The sequence below is a fragment of the Palaemon carinicauda genome, chromosome 25 (assembly GCF_036898095.1).
Source record: "Palaemon carinicauda isolate YSFRI2023 chromosome 25, ASM3689809v2, whole genome shotgun sequence".
Lineage (NCBI taxonomy): Eukaryota > Metazoa > Arthropoda > Malacostraca > Decapoda > Palaemonidae > Palaemon > Palaemon carinicauda.
Genome location: NC_090749.1, coordinates 1,892,023 through 1,899,334, shown reverse-complemented (window position 1 = coordinate 1,899,334; position 7,312 = coordinate 1,892,023).

The following is a 7,312-nucleotide window of genomic DNA, read 5'->3' as shown; positions in this document are numbered from 1 at the left end:
TCCCACCGCACACAGTCCGAATATGTAAAAGCCTGTTATTCTAAGCAAGTTAAAATTAGTCTAAGCTAAAAAAATGGGGGAATAACTATGGCCAAGGTTGTGGTACCTGCACTCCTTTGAAGATTGCCCTTTGCCCGTGATTGGCTGTTGACCTGGTTGCACTTTGCACTCTTGACTGGCTTACCCCAAGAATTCTCACTTTGGCTGCAATGAAGGTATACCAGGCTCTTCTTCCTGTATATTTAATATTGATTGTGGATGGTTTTGGTTTGATTTATTATAGTTTGTAAGAAATATATTACTTAGGTTATGTTTTGTTTATTTTGTCCTTTTGTCTAAGAGTCTGGTTTTAGATAACGTAAGGGGAAAGTTTGTTTTGTTGAGACATCTGTCTGTTAGAGGGATTCAAGGGTGTCGGGGTTGTCCTTGCAACATCCCGCCACATTATTTTGGCGCCCGAACAGGGACTGTCGAGGTGGGATAGGAAGCTGGACTCTTGGACAAAGGACTGCATTAGATTAAGAAATTAGATATAAGACTGAAAAATGGAAGAGCAGAACAAGTTACTGAGGGAGGAATTGCGGTTGGTTAAAGAACGGGAGCAGAAGTTGATAGTTGAGAAAGAGAGGTTGCTAGTAGAGAATGAGAGGTTGAACTGTGAGAATGAGGAGATGCATAGGAAACTGGGGGAAATTCAGGGAACTGTAGAGAGAGTGGAAGAGGGTGTTGAGATGAGGAAGCGAGAGAATGAAGAACGAATGGAGAAACGAATGGAAGATATGATGGGGCAAGTAATGGGGATGATGAAAACTTTAATGGGTGAAGGTGCAGTCGGAGGAGTGTCCTCAGCTTTGGGTAATGGGTTGATAGTGGAAGAGAAGGCTAAGGTAAGTGATGATGGGAAAGGAAAAGATAGTGATAGCAATAGTGATAGTGAGATTGAAATTAAAGGAATTAGGCATGATAAGGATGAACAGAAATGTGATAGGAAGAATGAGAAGAAAGGTAAAAGTAGTATGAAGAGGGAAAAGAAGAAAGGTCAGGATAAGAGTGAAGATGATCATGAATGGGTGAAAGTGATAAGTAAGAAAAAGGGTAAGAAAGGAATGGTTAAAGATAGGAATTTGAGCGTTGAATTGGATTCTTTATATTCAAATGAAGAAGAAGGAAACAAGAAGAAAGGTAGCAGTGATGATAGCAGTGAGAATGAACGTGATGTGTGTAAGACTATGTTTATGAGAGAGGTACCTCGGTGTGAAAGGTTCAATGAGCATAGTAGTAGGGATGTATATGAGTTTTTCAAGGAGTATGAGAGGTATTGTCAGGATAAGTATGGTGATAGTAAGAAAGTTTGGGCTAGGGAGTTAGGAGAATATTTGACTGGGTATTTGTTGACGGTGTATGGTGTGATAATGAGTGTGGGGGATGTTGATTATGAAAGTGTGAACTAGAGAATAATTGAGCAGGTGAAAAATATGAAAGGGAGTGTTAGGTATAAGCGTAAGAATGATTTTGATGAGGCACGGATTAATGTAGGAGAAGCGATATCGATGTATGTATGTAGCTTGGAAACGTTAGCTGGGAAGAAGTATGGGGATGAAGGTATAAATGAAAATAAGGAGTTAATGAGGAAGTTTTTGGCGACCATACCTGAGAATGTGAGTGAATTTATTAATTTGAAACGGAAGGAGAAAATGAGGTGGACGAAAGAAAGACTGACATGGGATGATATTTTAGAGATAGTTGAGGATTATGAGTTAGATAGGTGCATGAAAGAAAGTAAATCTGTGAGCGTAAGAACTGGAATGGAAGAAAGTGTGCCAGAATTTGTTAGTTTTAGAGATGCTGTTATGAGAGGAGCGATGAGGGTAGCTGATAGTGTAGTAGATAGGAGTGTTAGTGTGAGTAATGTGGGAATACCTGTAAGGACAAATGAAGGATTTAGGCAGGGTAATTGGCGCAATAGGGATAGGAGTGTGAGTGCGCATCGAGGTATGTCAGATAGTCGTGTCTGTGATGAAAAGTGTTATAGGTGTGGAAAGGAAGGTCATAAGAAGAATGAATGTAGATGGGCTCTAGGTGCTTGTTTTGGATGTGATGAGGTAGGGCATAGAATTAGCGAGTGCAAGAAAGAGAAAGGGGTAAAATGTTATCGGTGTGGTATGACTGGGCCCATAGCGAGTGGATGTCGTAGTAATCGTATGAATGTGATTTATGGTAATTGTGGTAAGGATAGTCATTATGCTAGAATGTGCAAGGAGCCGCGGGGTAAGTGTACTGAATGTGGTGTAGATGGGCATGTAGCTAGAGTATGTAGGAAGAAGGGATCAAATCAGCCAGGATGCTCGGGAAACTAGAGTGTAAGAGGGTTCAGCTGGGTGAGTCCTCCTGTGTGTGTGTGGAAGGAATAGGATCAATGTTTGTGAGAATGGGATGAATAATTGGCTGGAAATGAGCAAGTATGAATCTAGTATGCACGAGAAGTTAGGGCTGGAAAATAAACAATTAGTGATAGTTGAATATAGGAAAAAAGAGGCGTTTGAAAGTTTTAAGTGTGGAGAAAGTGCAAGGGAAATTTATAGGTATAGGCAAGAATACGAATAAGTATGACAAGGGTGTAAATGTGCAAGTGAGTGTGGAAGATAAATGTATTAATACAGATGAAACGTGGCCGAGTATGAATGATACTTATAGTGTGTGTGGCTTTTCGTCAGATGATGTAAAAGAAAGAATGAATAACGCAAGAGTGAGAGATAGGAGAATGATAAGTAGCATGAATGAATCTTTTGCTAAAGTTGTGAATGTTTTTGATGAAATGGATGAACTGTTTACAGAAATGAGTGTAATTTTAGGGCCAGATGAGAACGAGGTAGATATGATTGTACATGATATATTAGATGATAAGGATTTTGATAGGAATAGTGTTAATGTAACGAATGATTGTGATAAGGAAGAAGTGAATGAGAGAGTGTATGAAGGCCCAGTTACTCGGAGCAGAGTCCCGTTCCCGACTGCGACTGGGTAATGAAAAAAATAATGTAAGTGGTTGTGTGAAAATGTAGAAGGATTTGGCAAAGTAAGGGGGGAGGAATGTGGAGGATTTATTTTTGTTTTATTTCTATTTTTGTTTTTTGCCAAATCCTGAGAGAGAGAGAGAGAGAGAGAGAGAGAGAGAGAGAGAGAGAGAGAGAGAGAGAGAGAGAGAGAGAGAGAGTGTGTATCGATTGTTTGTTGTGAGAAAGACTGTTGGTATAAATGAGGTTGTTTGTTTGTTCACTTTTAGCTAGGTTAGTAGAGTAGTAAACGTTTCGGAGCGAATGCTTTTTTTATTTGACTGCTGTTAGAGGCGTTTGTGTTTGAATGCTAGATTTACCTTATTTAACTGATTTTACCAGCGTGGAAGGGATTATTTATTTTCTGAGTAAGTAGAGTTTTGTTTATATTTGCTTGTCGTGATTGTGAATGATAGGAACAGTTTATTATCTATCTTTGATTATAGTGCGATAGTCTAGTTAGCTAGGAGTGTTCGTAAGTGTTTTTCTTTCTTATTTTGCAGGCCGTAATTCCTCCTTTGGAGAGACTAAATTTGTTAGAAAGTGGATTTATTGTTGATGACCTGGCCTGTATTACGATTTTGTTTGGACTGCCTTTTTTTTTGCATTGCTGAACCGATGATGACCTGGCCTTTGAATTAAGATTGCTGTTGATGATGATGATGATGATGAAGATGATGATGATGAAGATGATGAGGATGATGATGATGATGATAATGATAATAGCAACGACCCCAATCAGGAAAGTAGTTGTGGCAAATTGCCACCTAGTGGAATAGGTGACCACAAAACGGTGATAGTGGTAGTTTGCCATAAAAGACAGTTTGGCTTTGTGTTGAGGAGGACAGTGTTGGTGTCCAATAAAATATAATATACACATATTGGTTGTGGTCTATTTTAGTTTTAAGTTTTTGTTAGGGTTTATCTGATTGTGGAAGCTTTTTTTGTTAATTATATATTTAGCGTTAAGTTTTTTTATTAGTTTAAAGTGTTACTAATTTGATTGTGGATGGCCTATGTTAAGTGATTGTTTTAGTATTAATAAGTATAGTTGTCGGAAATTTCGACCTGATCAATCGAAGTTCCCGCCATTTGACTCCGCCTACGACTACGTCAAATTGGAGGGAAAGGAGAGGACTCGCGGGCGAATGAATGTCGTTCAAGACGAGAATGTTTAGAACCAAAAAGAGAAACCACCTGGTAGGGGAGGCGCTGAGACTAAAGAAATCAATTACTTGTAATTTAAGATTAAGAAAAATAACGTCATTCTATTGTAACATGATAAAAAAATCCAATCTAGAAATTTAGGTTCAGGAAAAATTGCGCCAAAAAAGTGACGTCGGAGGTTGCAAGGCTTGCTCTGTCTCTTTGATCCGACGTCCCCAATCACAGTAAGTCCTATCTAATTGTTCTCTCTCCCCACCCCTAGTGTACCTAGGTCGGTTTCCGTGTAGGTCTTGATAGAGTTATTGTAAAGTTTGTATCTGTTAATATTTTGTCGATCCTTGTGCCAGGGGATCAGTGTTATTGTGTAAAGCACGTCTAAGGGTCTCGATAAGGGGTTTATCGAGATAACTTTATAAATGTTCAATTAATTTTGTTGATATCTTGAGTGCGAAGTGGACATAGTTTTTTTTCGGTCACACATGTTCTTGTATGTCAAGTAAAGGTTAATTTTTCATGTTTCTTTCGTTTTAGATTATTATTTTTATAATAAAACTTGTTAAAATATAGCCATATTCTATTTACTCCCCCGATGGTTTTGTGAAGTTTGTCCCTCAGACATTGTGATTCAGCCCATTACATCGGGCTATTTTGTATATACCGGTGAAATTTCGCCAAAACAGCAAACAACATTTGATTTCAACTTAGTAAATGTTCTACGAAACCAATACTGTTCAAGAGATGCAGCAGATCTTGAGGAAAACGTTTTACTAACTTATCACTTTTCCTTCTGTTAGATAACAACTTCTCAAATGGCCAATCGAAGGAGGAAATTGTCCAAAGGGTGAGTTGTTGAGCCATTGATATCCTCAAAGGTTCATCTGGGAAGGAATATTACTTTCCGATAGGGTGTGAAGATTAAGTGGATGGAAGAAAGCATTGCTGATATAAATGGATTCAAGGAGAGTAGCAATGGGTGGTAGTAATTTAGACGTTGTCAGGTTTGGTTAAATGGTGTTGTAGACAACATCGGTTCCTTCCTTAACTAAGCCTTTGTTATGCTATTAGGAAAATCATCAAAATTAGGCGTATTGGTATGATAGGATTATCTCTAGAGTAACTGGACAATGCCTCTATTCCCATAACACCGATTTCCTTTGAATTCTGATAGATCTTAATATCAATCTAATTATATAAACCATCTTGAAAGATCTCTCTGACTCAAGTCACTCTTTTCCCTGGCATATACCTTACACTACTGTATATTATTTAAAAAAATCTTTTGTCAGAACCATATCTTACCCATTAGAGAGAGAGAGAGAGAGAGAGAGAGAGAGAGAGAGAGAGAGAGAGAGAGAGAGAGAGAGAGATAGAGAGAGAAAGAGAGAGAGAGAGAGAGAGATTGGTATTTAATGGTATCCTGATTACATAATACATGATGTTCGCTTATGGGATAATCAATAAGGTCCCAAATGCCACTAATAGATATCCGATTGCAACACATCCTTTTATTATTCTCTTAATTCCAACATATAGCAATGACAGCAGTCACATCTTAAAGCTATATAAATTCTATTGTCTTCAAAAGATCAGAAAATCTTGGGTTTTTGAAGGATGATTTTCTGCCGCATCACCTACACTAATGGAGGACTAAAGGGAATCATAGGATTATATTGATCAAGTAATACCAAAGAGAGAGAGAGAGAGAGAGAGAGAGAGGAGAGAGAGAGAGAGAGAGAGAGAGAGAGAGAGAGAGAGAGAGAGAGAGAGAGAGATATTTCCCTTCCATAAAATTGAAAGTTTAATCATCATTCCACTCACATCATTTATTTAATTGGAGATAGATCAGATCCTTTTCATTAATGTCTGACTTGGTCTTCCAGAGTCAGATTCTCGTTGTGTCCAAAGTTTCCCTTTAGAAATTCTCTTGCGAAATTTGGATGGGAATTTGATCGTCATTGAAAATGAATCCAAAAATTCTGTCTTCAAATTCCCGCAAATGATTTTATTCTGACACAGAAAGGTTAGAGGAAAGTGTCAAACCCATCTTGATATAAATAAGCTTTTGCCAATCTTTGCTTATTTCCTTTTTTCAGAGAGAGAGAGAGAGAGAGAGAGAGAGAGAGAGAGAGAGAGAGAGAGAGAGAGAGAGAGAGAGAGAGAGAGAGAGAGCTTACAATGTATCAGTATATAGCAGTTGCAATGTACCTCTACACCTATAAAAAAATCCTTTTTGGCAGTACACTACTATAGATGTTAATATATAACTTTTATAGATTACTAACAAAAAAGGTTTTTGTTAATTGAATATATCTTTTGGGGAGAAATTATCGTAAATCTAAAGGTAAGTTTTTTGTCAACAACTTATCCAATCTTTCATTGATTATCTTTTACATTGATAAAACATAAAGTATTGATAACCATCCAATTTTGAAAATTTTTTATCGACTCAAGGAAAATTGTAATCGATTTTCAGGAAAAAACCTTAATTACTAATTTGTCAAAAAAATCTATGGTGTTAATCTTATTTTATAATTACACTCGTAAAAGTCTTGAATAATAAATTTTCTCTCAATAAAGACGAAGGTAAAAATAAGGGGTTTAATTATGATCTAAAGAAGATTAATATTGGGAACTCTTGATAGATTAGATTACCCGGTGAAATTTTCTGGATTAAAACTGTTGAAAAAATATAGAATTCCCGGGAATGAAAATCAAAATCAATTCAAATTTCGAAATGTTACGAATCTTCCTGACAAAATAAAATAAAAGGAAAAGAAAGTCCTTCATAAACAATACTTGAATTATTGTCAGGATTTAGTACACATTTCTTCAAATATGAAAGGAATGTTTATTTAGATATAAAAGGAACAGAATTTGACAGCTGTCTAATAGTGTATGCAGTTATTCTGAACTTCCAAATCACTTCCATTTTACAACAAAACTCTACAACATTTCACAGAATTAAAGGAATCTTTGACATTTACGATTTCGTATTAGATTATTCAGTGTTTGATGCACGAGTAAAATTACTTTCCCTCATCTATAGAAAGAACACAAAGTTTTACTGTATATCAAGTTTATCACAGTGAAAA